Raw genomic sequence first — 18,339 nt, forward strand, 5'->3', positions numbered from 1 at the left:
AGAGGTATAATCTTATGCTAAAGGTTTAACACGGTAAGACAGGTAATTGCATGTACAGGCACTGTTTGTCATCTTGAAGCAGTGTAAGTCACGGGTTGCAAATTACCCAGACAATATTCATATGCATCTGAGAATGAGAGCACTTAGCAACTTCCAACAACCTTTACACATAACATCAGCCTTTCCCCCCCTCTCCCAATGACATCTCCCACATTTTAATTTATTCCTTCTTTACAACTGACTTTACAATACATTCTACAGACAATATCTACATATATCAATGAATGTACTTGAAAAATTATATCATTGTATGATGCAAGGTAAGGAGGTATGATACCAAATATTGAGATGCGTGACAAACAAGCTTTTCCTTAAAATGGAGCACAAATAACTGACTATACTCATTCAATGTTTCATAACGAGAGTACTTACTGACTGTCAACAATGCTTTTCTAAACTTTCTCTCCATACGTTCTTCACATAAAATACTGAACTCAAACATTTGAAGCTGTTTTGTACATAGGAGTTCGATTCATTAAAGAAACAGGAATGGGGAGGTTTATACGAGGGAACTGAGACAATCTAAGAGCACTTTCTAGACCATTACAATATTAAAAATAGGAAGCCACGTGTGCTGACAAATTCTGTGCTGGCTCAGTTTTTGGAATGTTTCTAATATGTGGCAAACAGGTGTACATCTCCTCGAAATCTGCTATTCCAGCAACTGGCCACCACTGGTGCTGCACCCTCCAGGAGTACTGGATGTATCCATAAACACATTAAAGACAACAATCACCTGTTAGTGCAGCACAAACACCACTTTGCACTTGGCACTGTTCATATCATGTCCCCCTAGGTTTAAAACATCCAACCACAAAAAAATTATATGCGCTACATCCATCGGAGTGAGTCAGTTTATTACTATATCATTATTGCCTGTAAAAATAAAAGTAAAAGATGAAGTGTATGAGATTACAACAGATAGAATTGAATGAGGTGGTACAGTGGTTGAGATGGATTTTTATTCTGAAAAAAGCAGAATCCTCATTTTGGTCTGATCCTATTGATATTTTCGTTTTGAAGATCATCTAAATTTCTTTGGGCAAGTGCCATGATCACTCTTCAACAGGTCACACGATTCCATTCCCCGGCCTACTGCAGCTATCATATCTCACACAAGTGATGACGAGTTCAGAGTTTCCTTCTGATGTCCCAAATTACATATTCATAACCATGTATGTATTTAAATGATTATGTTAACTGAGTATACTATCACTTATCAGATTACAAAAAAATATTTATTCAGTGTTTGCCTATGCCTGTGTCCATGTGATGGATGGTTACATCTGTAAAAATGTAACATAATGATGTAAATCTACATAAAGACCAGTTACTTTAAAGAACTGCGACTTGCCCTGAATCATATTCACCAAAGTAGAATAAGCTGTATCCTAAATGCTGAGCGTGAAGATGAATCTAATAACAACATTTCTTCTTTAGTGGTTTAGTGCGAAACTACTTTCAGAAAGATTTTTAGCACATGGCAGTAGTAGTAATACTGAATATGGAACTACATCTAAATGCAACACTGGTTCTATGACTCTTAAGAGACTCAATCGTGGCAATCCATGCTCACCCAGTCCTCTTGTGGCAGTCATCATTTGTCCCTATCATATCATTGACGAAATTTGCATTCAGTTTGTCAATAAAAACTACTGGGTATCCCCTACATCAATGGTTCTAAAAGGGTGTTCTACAGAATCAGAGAGTTAGTTAGTATTTAGTGTTTTAGTGCACTAAACTGTGAGAGAGAATCCAAGATTCTGCAGATTCAGGATTCAATCAACTGGTAACTATATTTATAGTTAAATTAAAGTAATTCTGAGAGTTGGTGCAAACAGTGCTGTGAGAAGATGCATAGCCTCCTGCATGTTCACACAATTGTCTTTCAGCAAAATGACAATCTGATATTTTGGTTACAATAAGTAAAATATGAAAATAACTAAAGTAAGATGGGCAAAAAGTATTTGTACAAAATCAGTTTATTAGAAATGAAACTGACACCTTGCCTAGTATGGTGTATTGGAGCTGCATTTTATGACTGTAATGTACTGACATGGACAGTGCAGATAGATTTGCAGAATGCGGGAGGGAGAGGGAGAGGGAGAGGGAGGGAGGGAGGGAGGGAGGGAGGGAGGGAGGGAGAGAGAGAGAGAGAGAGAGAGAGAGAGAGAGAGAGAGCACACTCTTACTGTGTCACACTTTACTGCTGCAACTTGTGTGTGGCATTTTAACATATGCTGGAAGATTGTTTGGTACACTCATAGTCCAATTTAATGAGCCAACCTCCTTCACACAAGCAGCACCCAGCCACCTGACAATGCTAGCTATCTCAGTGGTGCAGTGCAGTGAGTCTCCTCCAAAAGTCAGTATAGCTGCAGCACTTCATCTGGCAATGAAAAACACTAAAGCACATGTTCAAACATCTGAAAATCAATTTTTTGTGTGTGCCTCAATGTAATAAATAATGTCTAAGAAAGTGATACCTGAAATTTGTTAATACAATGAGCCTATTTTCATTCTGAGCTGGTGATTTTATTAATAAATATTTAAATATAATGGGCAGTCAAATGAAAATGAGACAAATGAAAAAATAATTAAACTGTTTATTATTTTAAAAGTAATCACCATAATTGTTAACACATTTATCACAGTATGAGACATGACAGTGAGTGCCTTTGTGCAAAAATGCCTGTGGTTGCCCATGGAACCATGATTATACCTAGCCATGCAACTCTTCATCTGAAGACAGACATGAGTGTTTTCTTCAGGGCTCCAAAAATATGGAAAGCACATGTAGAGGCACCAGGACTGTAAGGAGGTCGTACAAAGGCTTCCAAGCAAAACTTCTGTGGGTGTGCCCACATGTTGTCAAGGTTGCTTCGACTACAATGCATAAGTTTTACCAGGGAGCCCTTACAAATTTTTCATACAATCCTGATCTCTCCCCATGAAATTTCTATATTTTTTGGAGCCATGAAGAAAGGCATACATGGTTGTTGATTTACATTTTCTTTGGACTAAGAGGTGTATGGCTGGGTACAATCATAGTTTCATCTGCAACCGCAAACATTTTTCCATGAAGGCACTGACCTTTTTAGCTCACAGTGGAATTATTGTGTTGACAATTATTGCATTACTTTTAAAATAATAAAGTTTACTTATTTTTTTATATGTCTTGTTTTCATTTGACTGTTCCTAATACATTTGGTATTCTTTTCTTCAATCCAAGCTTGTGATTGGCTGAAAGCAAGGGGGAAACTACCCATTACTTTTCCTGACTGAATGGTTAAATGCTGGTGGCATCCTCTTGGGCAAAATGTTCTGGAGGTAAAATAGTACCCCACCCAGATCTCCATGTGGGGACTACACAGGAGTATATCATTATCAGGAAAAACAAAACTGCCACTCTGCAGATCAAAGTGTGGAATGTTAGAGTCCTTAATCAGGTACAAAAGTTAGAAAATTTTAAAATACAAATGGTTAGTTTGAAGTTAGATATAGTGTGGATTTGTGAAGTTCAGTGGCAGGACAAACAAGGCTTCAGGTTAGGTGAGTACTGGGTTATAATACAAAATCGAATACAGTACATTGTTACATTCCACCCTGGATTTTCCAAAATCAAATAAAGGTAATGCAGGAGTTGAGGTCTAATAATAAATAATGAAATAGGAATGCAGGTAACCTACTATGAGCAGCATATGAATGCACTATCATAGACAAGACAGGCACAAAGCCAAAACCCACCACAGAAGTACGAGTCTATATGCCAAATAGCTCTGCAGATGAAGAGAGTGAAAGACTGTATCATAAGATAAAAGATGGGTTGGGTTGTTTTGGGGGAGGAGACCAGACAACTAGGTCATCGGATTAGGGAAAGATGGGGAAGGAAGTTGGCCGCACCCTTTCGAAGGAACTATTCTGGCATTTACCTGGAGCAATTTAGGGAAGTCACTGAAAACCTAAATCAGGATGGCCAGACATGGGACTGAACCGTCGTCCTCCCGAATGCGAGTCCAGTGTGCTAATCACTGCGCCACTTCACTTGGTAAAGATAAAATAAATTATCCAGACAGCGAAGGGAAAGGAAAATTTAATTGTGATAGGTGACTGGAATTTGCCTGTAGGAAGAGGACGACAAGGAAAAATAACGGGAGAATGTGGACAGGGGGAAAGGAATGAAAGAGGAAGCAGCCTTGTAGAATTTTACAGAGCATAACACTTGGTTTGAGAATCATGAAAGAAGGTTGTACATGTGGAAGATACCAGGAGAACTGGAAGGTTTCAGATAGATCATTTAATGGTAAGAGAGCGATTCCAGAACCAGATTTCGTAGTCTAAGACCTTTCCTGGGGCAGATGTGCACTCTGACCTTAATTTATTGATTATGAACTGCAGATTAAAAATGAAGAATGTGCAGAAAGTAGGAAATTATGGAGAAGAGAGCTGGATAAGCTAAAGAAACTACAGTGTATTGAGATTTTCAAAGGGAACATTAGGAAATGATTGCCCAATACAAGGGAAAAGAATACAGTGGAAGATGAACAATTAGCTTTCAGAGATGAAATAGTGAAGGCAGCAGATGATCAAATGGTTAAAAAGACAAGAGCTGGTAGAGATCATTGGATATCACAGGAGATATTGTATTTAACTGTTGAAAGAAGAAAATATGAAAATGTATCAAGTGGAACAAGTGAAAGGGAATATAGATGTCTAAAAATGAGATGAGTTTAAAATGGCTAAGCAGGAATGACTAGAGGGCAAATTCAAGTGTATCGAAGCATGTACTTGTAACTAGGGGAAAGATAGATACCACCTACAAGTATATGAAAAAGAACAGTGGAAAAGGAGAAGCAGCTGCATGAATGTTAAGAGCTCAGATGGAAAATCTGTGCTACATAAAGAAGAAAAAGCTGGAAAGTGGAAGGAATATGTAAGGGGACTATACAAGGGAAATGAATTTAAGGTAGTATCATAGAAAGAGAAGAGGAAAGATGAAGATGAGATGGGAGATATGATAACTCAAAAAGGATGTGACAGAGTACCGAAAGACCTAAATCGAAGCAAGGCCCCTGGGGTAGATGACATTCCCTCCAATTGCTGTATCCCTCGGAGAGCCAGCCATGACAAAACTATTCCACCTGATGTGCAAGACGTATCAGATGGGAAAAATACCCCCCCAGACTTCAAGAAGAACATAGTAAATCTTAAGAAAGCAGCTGCTGACAGGTGTCAATATTATTTATTAACTATCAATTTGATACATCATGCTTGCAAAATACAGACATGAATTATTTGCAGATAAATGAAAGAGCTGGTTGAAGCCGACCTTGGGGAAGATCGGTTTGTGTTCCGGAGAAATGTAGGAATTTGTGAGGCAATAATAACCCTATGACCTGCCCTGATGATAGTTTAAAGAAAGCTGAACCTATGTTTACACTATTTGTAGACTTAAAAGAAAGCTTTTATCAACGTTTGCTGGAATACACTCTCTGAAATGATGAAAGTTGCAGGGGTATAATATGGGGAGCAAAGGGTCATACAGAACTTGTACAGAAGTAGACAGCAGTTATAAAAACAGAAGGATATGAAAGGGATTCAGTGGTTGAGAAGGAAGACAGTGTTGTAACCTATTCTCGGTGTTATTCAATCTATACACTGAGCGAGCAGTGAACGAAATGAAAGAAAAAGGTGGAGAAGGAATTAAAGATAAGGGAGAATAAATAAAAACTTTGAAGTTTCCCAATGACATTGTAATTCAGTCAGAATAACAAATGACTTGGAAGAGCAGTTGAACATCAAGAGTAGTCTCTTAAGAGAAGGATACAGAATTAACATTAAAAAAAGTAAAACAAGGATAACGTAATAATCCAACGGCCTTGCCGCAGTGGTAACACCGGTTCCAGTCAGATCACCGAAGTTAAGAGCTGTCGCGCTGGGCTAGCACTTGGATGGGTAACCATCCGATCTGCCGAGTGCTGTTGGTAAGTGGGGTGCACTCTTGTGAGGCAAACTGAGGAGCTATTTGATTGAGAAGTAGCAGCTCCGGTCTCGGAAACTGACATACGGCTGAGAGTGCAGTCTGCTGGACCACATGCCCCTCCATACCCACATCCAGTGGCGCCTATGGGCTGAGGATGACATGGGGGCCGGTCGGTGCCGCTGGGCCTTCATGGCCTGTTCTGGAGGAGTTTAACGTAATCTAGTCAAATTCTATCAGGTGTTGCTGAAGGAATCAGATTAAGAAGTGGGACATGAAAAGTAGTAAAATAACTGATGATGGCCGAAGTAAAGAGAATATAAAATAGACTGGCAATGGCAAGGAAAGAGTTTATGAAGAAGAGAAATTTGTTAAGATGAAATATAAATTTAAGTGTTCGGATGTCTTTTCTGAAGGTATTTAGTGTTTAGGCTTGTACAGAAGGTGAAATGTGGATGACATGCAGTTCAGACAAGACGAGAATAGAAGCCTTAGTAATGAGATGCTACGTGAATGTTGAAGATTAGATGGATAGATTGTATAACTAATGAGGAAGCACTGAACAGAATTGGGGAGAAAAGAAACTGCAAGTATAACTTGACTAAAAGAAGGGATCGTTTGTTAGGACACATTCTGAATCAAGGAATCATCTGTTTAATATTGGAGGGAAATGTAGGGGGTAAAATTTGTAGAGGGAGACCAAGAAATGTGTACAGTAAGCAAATTCAAATGGAAGTGGGTTGCAGTAGTTATCTGGAAATGAGGAGACTTGCACAGGATAGAACAGGGTGGACAGCAGTGTCAAACCAATCTTCAGACTCAAAACCACAACAAAAATCTTGTGAAGGCAATTATTTCAGTATGTAATGAAAGGGATAGCTGCAATCAGCGTAACCACAGTCCAGAATACGAAATTTTACAGAAATACAAACAATTATAATAGGCCTATAATTTGATTTCATCTCCACAGTCGGCACACCTAAACCTTCCACTCAATATTGCTTTAAAGTCCAATACTCATGTGTAATTGTTATAGGCTATAAATGTAATCAATATACATTTTGTTCTTAGTCCGAATAACATAATAAATCTATCATCAAATAAACTGACTTATTTAACATTGTTGATAGATAAAATAAGTGTCTATACACTCTGCTAAAAAGAGCACACCACAGTCCTTTCATTTGATATCGTAATGGGAAATATTCTCGGTAAAAAAATATAAAAAGGTAAAGCTATACTTGATACTGATTTTGCACAATAATAATGACTAAGTTAAATGTTTGTGCGGTGTTACGTGCAGTTCACACTGAGGGGATACGATATGCGTTGCAAGTCGTCAATACGACATAAAAGCCACCCTAATCAGCGGAAGCAAATTAACTGTTCCACACTGGGGCGACTGTGATATGACACTGGCACGTCACTCGATCGTATCGCTACGAGAAACACGGAGTACTGGACACTTCATGCGACTTGTGTCGTGCTACACACGGCGTGGGAAATTTCAAGCCATTTGATATGCTTCACGAAAAAATTGTTTTATATAGATAAAGCAAAGCTACATCCGTCTTTGTAGTTGTTTTCTCAGTAAAACTTTTAATTTTCGAGTAACAAAATTAGAAATCACTGTTGGGACTTGTGTGTGTTCCTCACCGCGTACTCGATTTTGAGGAAGTTACTCGATAAAAATCTGATTTTTCCTCATTTTTGTTTTATTTATTTTATTTTTTGTAAGATAACATAGTATGGTACGGTATCAATTGTGTTACAAATTAATAAACCTAGAATACTATTTCTACTTCTACAACTGTCCAGTTTCGCTAGGTAGCATATGATTCAGCTTGAAGTAGTCACTAATTCACTATCGATAGTGTAGCGCAAAGTGGCGAGCTTTTCGTAGGCATGGCCAATGTTTTTGAAGAAATGGAAGAGGCCCGACATGTCCTCGGCTTCATCCGGTCACTCATTCGGAAGTAACCTTCAGATCTCTGTTAGACCTGTCACAAAGTTTCCTGAAATCGGGGAGCACGGACTGAAAAACATCATTTAGTCAGCATCATCAGCCGATGACTCCAGAGTCTTTCCATTTCAGTAAGTTTTTCATTTCCAGCTTTGTCTTGTATCAGCAGCTTAAGAAAAAGAAAAACAGAAACATGATGCAGCTCTCCACTCTGCATAGCACGTGGCAATGTACTACGTAGCCGCGTGTGTTACAAAGCTACCAACCTTGCAACCTACACTATAACTCCGAATTTTCCCAAGAATGGAAATACACATCGCTCTCCTTCCACCCTTAAAGTCAGTTTTGATATATTAGCTACATTGCGTACGCAGAGATGTATGACACCAATCATGAACTGGCCAGCGACTACATTTCCCGGTGGTTTACTTATTTGCAAAGTATCAATAACTATGGGCAATAAGGACAAGAAATCAAATTCCTTATTAAGCTGTGGTATCAGACTAAGAGGCAGAAAACTCATTTTTTTATTGAGTAGTTTCCGCAAAACAATTTGAAAGACTGTGTACTGAACATATGCGACGAATTTCAATTTTTTACTCCAAACGTTACAGTTTTACCGAGAAAATAACTACGGAGACGGCTGTAGCTTTTCTTCATCTATGTAAAAATAATTTTTTGAGGTACTTCAGATGGCTTGAAATTTCCTTCGGAGTGTATTGTACAAGTTGCGTGCAGCGATCAGCACTATAGCGATGCGATTGAGTTACATTACATTAATGCTTCTTCCGTCGCTCATGAATACGATGTCGTGTGACTAGGGCCTCTCGTCGGGTAGACCGTTCGCCTGGTGCAAGTCTTTCGATTTGACGCCACTTCGGCGACTTGCGCGTCGAATGAATACGATATTTTATAATGATGTGGAACGTGTTAGTTCAACGTAAGATTTCCTTACATAATACAATAATTTTTTCCCTGAAGAAGAACTATTTAAATATTCATTTTTTATTTTTATTGTCTTTTCTCTCTTCTGTAAATATTACAATAGTGTTCAAACAGATTTATTTTCAAAGATGTTTGTAAGCTGTAGGAAGGGATAGCGTGGAAAAATAAAGAACCGCTTCACCTTCAATTTTTTTTTTTTTTTTTTTTTTTTTGACAAAGAGTCGTCTTTCGTTATCTGTGAGTCGAATTGTAAGGACGTATGACAATGTGTGCAATATGCTGAATAATTACCGTATAAAAACGTATCGACACTGTTTTTCAGTGACGGTCCAACGAATCCACAACCTTGGAATCCCATGAAGTTATTTCTTGGAAATTTTCTTTTCAAAATCTCATATAAGATTGGGCGCCGATCTCCAATACGACGCTGCATAATAACAGAGGTACGTGAATGCACTTATCTACTTCCTTTTGTGGCCACCATATCTAATTTTGTTCTCAGGTCATGCTAAGCCGCGACCAGGCACCTGTAACTATTTTACTTTCACTATGTCCGAACCAGTCTATTTCTTTAAAGATAAAATAAATGTACTTCTCCTCAACTTTTCTTTACGTAGGCCACAAGGGACAGGCCGTGCGTGCCTCTGAACGAAGTGTACGTTCGCGAGTATCACATAAGGACACGTAACTAACCGGTATAAATATTTGAAAAACATTTTGATTGTTTTGTGGTCTCATTTTGTCGCGAATGTACGTTCTCACTTATTCTTACAACCAATCTGGAGCCATATTTTAGTAACTTTTGTTCCGTATCTTAATCACACCGCCGCTTTACGGCGGAATTTATTACGCGATTTGTCGGAAAGCTTTCTGTTTACAAATTTCCGCACCGACTGGCCGAAATGTACAATAATAAACATTAGCGGAAGCATAGGGAGAACTTAACATCCCGTTGACGTATCGCTGTCGTCTCACTGTGATCCAGTTAAGTTGCTTCAACTGTTTTTCCATGCGCTCCGTTGATGCGGTTTGTTGCTGCGTCATTTCGTGAATAGCATATCGTATTGCATATCATTTCACGTGTTGTATCGCCTCAATGTGAACTGCGCCTAATAGGTACGTGATTAATTTTCATGACATTATTTTAGAGATTGTCTCTTCATTGGTTTCTGTGAATTAAGGAAGACTTACAAAACTTGATAAAACACCAATCTGTTAACACGAAATTCGAGTATATTATCACTAAACTAACACATGTTAAACAGAGGCTTTGCAGTCTGTGTCATCGGATCAAAGTCGACAACTGCGTATTTCAGAGTAGAGTGATCAAATGATGCATTTTCACTGGGTGAATTGCGTCAGAGTGCCACTGGAAATTACGAGTGGGTCATACTCAAACAGAACTGACGGGTTTGGTTAACTTCTGATTAGAACTTATGGCCACAATCTGTGAAAAACAAAAGTTCAATATCCAGAAGGCACAGCCAAAGATGGTGAAAGCCTATACTTGAGCGGATGTAACTCTTTCAGAAATAAGAGAATTACACCATTCCAACTACGATCTGGCCTCACTGATGCAATCGGAAGCGTGAGTGTACGAATCTGTTGGGTAAATTACTCTGGGAAGGTATCATTTAAGTGAGATAGCCAGTCATTCTTGCAGCACTTACTGCTCATCTCATCGGATTGGTTGGTTGGTTGGGGAAGGAGACCAGACAGCGTGGTCATCGGTCTCATCGAATTAGGGAAGGATGGGGAAGGAAGTCGGCTGTGCCCTTTCAGAGGAACCATCCCGGCATTTGCCTGGAGTGATGTAGGGAAATCACGGAAAACCTAAATCAGGATGGCCGGACGCGGGATTGAACCGTCGTCCTCCCGAATGCGAGTCCAGTGACTAATCATCGGATTGTTTGCATTGAACCGGACATAGTGTAGTTAACCTAACCTAAGCGACCATAGATCGATGGAGAATCGCTGTGTTTACAAACGAGACCTGAAGCAGCATAGAAAGTGACAGACATGTTTTGGTTTTGAGGACAGAATATGTTGTCATTCACCAAACATCTGCGAAAGGGATACCATTGGACAAGGCAGTCTTCTTTTAACTGTTGGTAAATCTCCAGGTTGGTGAAAAGACTTTCACGTTTTTGTACTTAAAACAGTGAGAGAACAAATCCTTAATGATGAATGTGTTTTTTACTGGGGCAATAGATGATTGTTTCATTGTACAGGATGATAAAGTTTGTATATCATTAAGACATACAAATTTGTTACCTATTTAGAAGTGATGTGTTTATACTACTGTACAAAATGACAAAAAAATACATAAACGTTACCACCAAGACGCAGTTCCGTGACAGATTGTGCTGTTGGTGTTTATATTACGAAAAAATTCATATCACTTTGCTTTCTTTTATTCGATTCTGCTTTTTTGTTCTTACCAACAACTGATGCAAACTTCCATTTATATCTGATGTATGGTATACGACACCCCCCCCCCCCCCCCGACGCCCCCCCCCCTCCATCCTGCCCCTCCACATTACATATTTTAAAATGAATATTGGGGTTTTAACACTTTGTAGCTTTTTTATACATCCAATGATCCAACTTACAATTATAAATAATACATCAAATGAAAGAGCAACACAATTTCGTTTGTACACCTGTGCGCCTATGCATTCACTGTTTCCGTTAGAAAGTGCTAGTAGCAAAGATAGAGACTAGTGAACAAAATCCTTTGGTGTTTTGCTGTTTGCAAGGGATGCATATGTTGGTGACAGTGCAACGTGCATTCCACGTAAATGTCATTGTAATCCTGCAAGTAATTACAACATCCGTGGATGGTATCATTAGTTTGAGGACACTGCCTGTCTCTGCAAAGGGAAGAGTGTGGGACATCTAAGAGTGACTCGAGAACATGTTAAATGAGTGAGAGAATGTTTCGTGTGTAGCCCCAAGAAATCATTTTCGAAAGGATAGTCGTGAATTAGCAATTAGTTAGTTAGTTAGTTAGTTAGTTATCTGTTCCACTGATCAATAGGACAGAAAAACCGTTATGATTTGAAACGTGTCAAATGCACAAGAAATGTGCACAGGAAACAAGTTGTTTTGCATTATAGCCTTATACCTAAATATTTCTATTATCTATCCAATTCCCTTAAATGGACAAAATGCATATAATTTATCTCCAGATTTATTTACTCATACTCAAGAATTAATCTATGGTATAGAAGGACTTGTCAAGGAGGTATGATTTCAATTTGTTTTTGTAACTATTACTGCTGTCTGTCAGACATTTTAATTCATCTGGTAATTTATCAAAAAGTTTCATAGCAGCATATTTTACCCCTTTCTGTGCCAAAGATAGGTTAAGTAAAGCATAGTGTAGGTCTTTCTTTTTCTGGTATTGTAATCATGAATGTCGCTGTTGATTTTAAACTGGTTCATGTTGTTGAGAAAAAATTTCATTGCTCAGTAAATGCACTGTGAAGCAGTTTTAAGAATTCCTAACCTTTTAAACAGATGCCTACAAGATGTGTGACTATGAACCCCACACATTATTCTAACTACTTTCTTTTGAGCAGTGAATACCTTTTGCCTAAGTGTTAAGTTGTCCCAGAATATTATGACATATGACATCAGAGAGTGGAAGTAGGCAAAGTATTTAAGCTTACTAATTTCTACATCCTCAAAATTGGCAATTATTCTGATTGCAAAAGTTGCTGAACCTAGTCGTTTTAGGAGATCCAAAATACACTCCTGGAAATGGAAAAAAGAACACATTGACACCGGTGTGTCAGACCCACCATACTTGCTCCGGACACTGCGAGAGGGCTGTACAAGCAATGATCACACGCACGGCACAGCGGACACACCAGGAACCGCGGTGTTGGCCGTCGAATGGCGCTAGCTGCGCAGCATTTGTGCACCGCCGCCGTCAGTGTCAGCCAGTTTGCCGTGGCATACGGAGCTCCATCGCAGTCTTTAACACTGGTAGCATGCCGCAGCAGCGTGGACGTGAACCGTATGTCCAGTTGACGGACTTTGAGCGAGGGCGTATAGTGGGCATGCGGGAGGCCGGGTGGACGTACCGCCGAATTGCTCAACACGTGGGGCGTGAGGTCTCCACAGTACATCGATGTTGTCGCCAGTGGTCGGCGGAAGGTGCACGTGCCCGTCGACCTGGGACCGGACCGCAGCGACGCACGGATGCACGCCAAGACCGTAGGATCCTACGCAGTGCCGTAGGGGACCGCACCGCCACTTCCCAGCAAATTAGGGACACTGTTGCTCCTGGGGTATCGGCGAGGACCATTCGCAACCGTCTCCATGAAGCTGGGCTACGGTCCCGCACACCGTTAGGCCGTCTTCCGCTCACGCCCCAACATCGTGCAGCCCGCCTCCAGTGGTGTCGCGACAGGCGTGAATGGAGGGACGAATGGAGACGTGTCGTCTTCAGCGATGAGAGTCGCTTCTGCCTTGGTGCCAATGATGGTCGTATGCGTGTTTGGCGCCGTGCAGGTGAGCGCCACAATCAGGACTGCATACGACCGAGGCACACAGGGCCAACACCCGGCATCATGGTGTGGGGAGCGATCTCCTACACTGGCCGTACACCACTGGTGATCGTCGAGGGGACACTGAATAGTGCACGGTACATCCAAACCGTCATCGAACCCATCGTTCAACCATTCCTAGACCGGCAAGGGAACTTGCTGTTCCAACAGGACAATGCACGTCCGCATATATCCCGTGCCACCCAACGTGCTCTAGAAGGTGTAAGTCAACTACCCTGGCCAGCAAGATCTCCGGATCTGTCCCCCATTGAGCATGTTTGGGACTGGATGAAGCGTCGTCTCACGCGGTCTGCACGTCCAGCACGAACGCTGGTCCAACTGAGGCGCCAGGTGGAAATGGCATGGCAAGCCGTTCCACAGGACTACATCCAGCATCTCTACGATCGTCTCCATGGGAGAATAGCAGCCTGCATTGCTGCGAACGGTGGATATACACTGTACTAGTGCCGACATTGTGCATGCTCTGTTGCCTGTGTCTATGTGCCTGTGGTTCTGTCAGTGTGATCATGTGATGTATCTGACCCCAGGAATGTGTCAATAAAGTTTCCCCTTCCTGGGACAATGAATTCACGGTGTTCTTATTTCAATTTCCAGGAGTGTATGACTTTTCCAATTAATATTCTCATCTATATGCACACCCAAAAACTTAGTATGCTCTACCCTGGCTACTGATGTGTTATGTTTATTGAAGAAATTATACTTTTTGCAGGAGAAAATTGGATGTACTGTGTTTTTTCAAAGTTCAGAGCAAGCCCATTCACAGAAAACCAATTAATGACTTTTCCAAAGACCTTATTTGTATCATTTTCTATCGGACTTTCTTTTACTGGATTAATAATTATGCTTGCATCAGCAGCAAACAGTGTCAGTTCAGCATCTTGTTTCACATAAGAAGGGAGGCCATTCACATATATCAAGAACAGGAGGCGACCCATGATCGAACCTTGTGGAAGACCTAACGTAATTTCACCCCAGTTAGATGTAGTGGCAAACTCCATTGAATCGCTTGAAGCATATAAAGAGACTTTTGGTTCCTGTTCTGTAGATATGACTTAAACCACTCATATGCTGTTCCATTTATACCATAGAATTGTAATTTCTCTGACATAATGTCATGGTTTACACAATCAAATGCTTTGGATAAGTCACAGAATATTCCTACTGGTGACAATTTACTATTTAAAGACTCTATTATGTGGACAGTGAAATTTTATATTGCTGTCTCAGTGGAACAGCATTTCTGAAATCCGAACTGTGATTTACTAAGTATCCCATTACTGTTGAGATGGTTAACCACTCTTGAGTACATTACTTTCTCAAAATTTTTTGAAAATGCAATAAGCAAGGATACAGGCCGGTAATTATTGACATCTGTGGTTTCCCCCTTTTTGTAGAGAGGCCTGACATTGGCATAATACTCTGAGTCAGTGATGAATTACACATGTGACTCAAAACATCAGCTGTAATTGCTCCACATTGTTTTAGTAACTTCTTAGAGATGTCATCTACTCTAACAGAACATTTATTTTTCAAAGAGTGACATCTGTTTAGAGACTTAAGAAGACACTTACAAACATGTCCTTATCGTTTGCAGTTCTTACAAGCTCTAAAGCCTACACACAATAGTTTCTGTCCCTACTTTGCAAACAAAATGTTCCTTCACGACGAAAATTTTTTGAATCACGTTGTTTTTCAGTGATGAATAGACATTTGATGTGAACAGACATGTGTGTGCATATGGTTATCGGCCAACACCCACGAGATGGTACAGTTGCAGCGAGACTCGCCGCAACTGAATGTTTTTTGTGCCATATAGCGGCGGGAAGTTTATGAGCCTTTGTTTTATTTTGAAACAACTGCAACTGGTGCTTCTTGAAACGGTGGAACTATGGCTCTTTCCTCAACTGGAAGAATCTGAACCACAGATTATTTTGCAGCAAGATGGTGCGCCCCATCACTGGCATAAACCAGTACGTGATTAGTTGAACGATGTTGTACACGACCGCTGGATTGGCCGCAAGATGCTGGATGATAAAGCTTGTTTCTCATTGGTTCCACGTGCAACCTACCTGACGCCATGCGTTTTTACCTTTAGAGGTTCATAAAGCATCATGTGTACATGTTTCCGCTACCAGCTAATCTACCCAACAAAAGAAGAGGATTGAAGTTGTTGCAACAATTACTAAAGATGCACTGATCAAGGATTGGGGAGAAACGCCTATTGACTCGATACATACTGTGTGATGAATGGTGCTGACATTGAATACTCTTAAAACGAACTGTTTGAGTTACTCTTTCATTCGATGTATTATTTATACTTTTAAGTCGATTGCTACAAAGCCTTAAAACCTCGATATTCCTTTTGAAACACCTGGTATTTTGGTTTCTTAGCTGTTCCACATAAAACGGAAATCCATTTCTACGCCTGCAGGTTTCCTCTGAAAATTGACTGCTCGTGGCGAGAGCACATCACTTGTATGTGTAAATTCAACTGCCAATTAGGTCACAAGTCGGTCAGTGAGGTCAGCGGTGAACTGATTTATGCCGAGTGTAGAATCCTAAAAATGTGTGTGTGCTGCACACTGCACATGTGCATAAACAGAAGACTGCGGCAGACACAGTGCTGTGCTCACTCATGTTAAAGAAGTGGAGTTGGTACTTTTCTGTCTTCTTGATCTTTATTGTATTGTTGTCTTTTCTCTCGTGACACATTACGGAGTTCACACGAGGATTTAATATTTTTGCTGCTGCTGTTCTCCCAAAATGAAGACCAAATATCTGAAAGCGAATAGATGTTTGGACTTTAGAATACATAGACAATGAAAAAGCATACACTATGCATAAATGAATAAGAACGCATGTAGATTAACTATTTTTTGTTAGAGCTTTTCCAGATATACTGAATGACAAAATTATTTTTCGATCTTATTTGGCAATTAGAAAGATAAGGTACTTGGGATAAAGCAGATCGGCGCTTTTTACAGGCTTATAATTATTGTGTGTGTTTCTGTGTAGGAGGGTTGGAACTTTAATAGTGGCAACTATTTATTTACAGCTCGTACAAAATAGATACGGGTTTCAAAGTTTTACTGACCTTCAAAGTAGTCACCAGCATTGTGTATGACCCGTTGCCAGCGATGTGTAAGTCGTAGGATACTATTAGCAGTGCTGTTCATTTTTGGAACACAACCTACGACCAGCTTACAAACAGAAGTGATGACACTTTCTGCAGGACTTTACCATCATTTTGCAGGACAATGCTCAAGCACGTACAGTGCAAGCTGTTACTGATTTGTTTGACTGATGGGGCTGATAAATGCTATACCATCTACTGCACTCCCCTGACTTAAGCCCTCGTGAGTTCAACTCGATTTCTGAACTGAAGGAAACACTTCAGGTCATTCACTTCAGAACTGCTACAAATTCGCGGGCAATAGGCCGCGCCGCTCGAACTGTCAACACAACTGGCACTGCTAAGAGTATCCAACGACTTCCACATCGCTGGCAAGGGGCTATATACAATGCTAGTGACTACTTTGAAGGTCAGTAAAACTTTGAAACAACGTATCTATTTTGTATGAGCTATAGATCAATAGTTGCCACTATCAAAGTTCCAACCCTTGTATATGTTATCTCGAGGAAATAAGTGTGGATATACTGAAATGTTTGGAGGACGCTTATCCTATTTTTTCAGTTCTCAGCAGTGTGGTGAATTTACCACATGACCTTTGCCAAGAATGTTTTGGTTATTAATAAACTCTATCATAATGGCTAGTTCCTAAATTATGTCAATGTATTTTGACGTTTTGTGAGAAGGATGGTCCCTCATAACCTCGCTTTCACCATTTCGATGACAAAATGAAAAGCAGGTAACTCCCACGACGCACATAGTTTTGGGGCTGACGTGTAAACAAAAACGACCTCTCGTTAGAGGCGAATCTGAGTACAGGAGCGACACGGCAGCGGCGCTGCTGTACGAACGCTTGCGGCTAGAAAGTCGATCGTGTAAAATAGGCTTAAAACGAGAACGAGACGGAAAGTTTTAAGCCGTCGGCACACGGACCGTGCTGTCGAACGTTAACGTTGAGCGTGACGAGTTCAACATGCTGCTCAACGCTCAGGAACGATGCGACTTGTGCATACGGTACGTGGGCCCCAACGTGGTATACGCGATTGCAACGCACTCCAGCGGCAGTTGAGGGATGTTTCTAGTTCGTAAATCACACTGTTTACTCAACGGGCGTGCGTAAAATTCCCACGTTAGCTCTATTAAAACGCACATTTCCTCCATCGTCCACGAAAAGGAAAGTGCCATGTCCAATCAATAAGGACACAGACTTATAAAAGTTCCATTACAAAGAGTGCGGTACAAATTTGGAATACTCCGCATACGATAAACATTATTTCATCATTCCCATATTTTAGTAAAACTCCAAGGTCAGTCTTACTTTATCACTATTCCTGACCAATAGCAGAATCTTTGCAACATGTGAATTACGAAACGTATAAGAAAAAGGAGCAAAATATCTTTATACAAGTAGCGCAAGCTGTCCTATAATTTAGCCAATCGAACAAAGTCACCCCTTAAAGAAAGGTGAACTTATATTTACATAACATCAAATATTATAGCATATACTTATATTAAACTAATAATAAAGTATCAGAAATAAATAAAAACGCGAATGTTAGGAAAAAATGCGAATGTTTTTTTTTGTAATCTCATTTTGTTCGTTTTAGTTCGTTGTATCTGCTCGGGGCCTACGTCGGAAGACACCCGATTCAGTTCATGGTTGATCCGCTAACTCAGTTTTTTT

The 18,339-nt window shown here is 40.2% G+C and overlaps 1 protein-coding gene across 1 annotated transcript in view; it reads right to left on the reverse strand.

Annotated features, from left to right (window-relative positions):
• The window catches only part of LOC124608606 (G-protein coupled receptor Mth2-like), a 247,523-nt gene that overhangs the window by 11,889 nt on the left and 217,295 nt on the right, over positions 1-18,339 (reverse strand). The gene's annotated exons all lie outside the window — the stretch shown is intronic.

Source organism: Schistocerca americana, chromosome 1 (genome assembly GCF_021461395.2).
Source record: "Schistocerca americana isolate TAMUIC-IGC-003095 chromosome 1, iqSchAmer2.1, whole genome shotgun sequence".
Taxonomy (NCBI): Eukaryota; Metazoa; Arthropoda; class Insecta; order Orthoptera; family Acrididae; genus Schistocerca; species Schistocerca americana.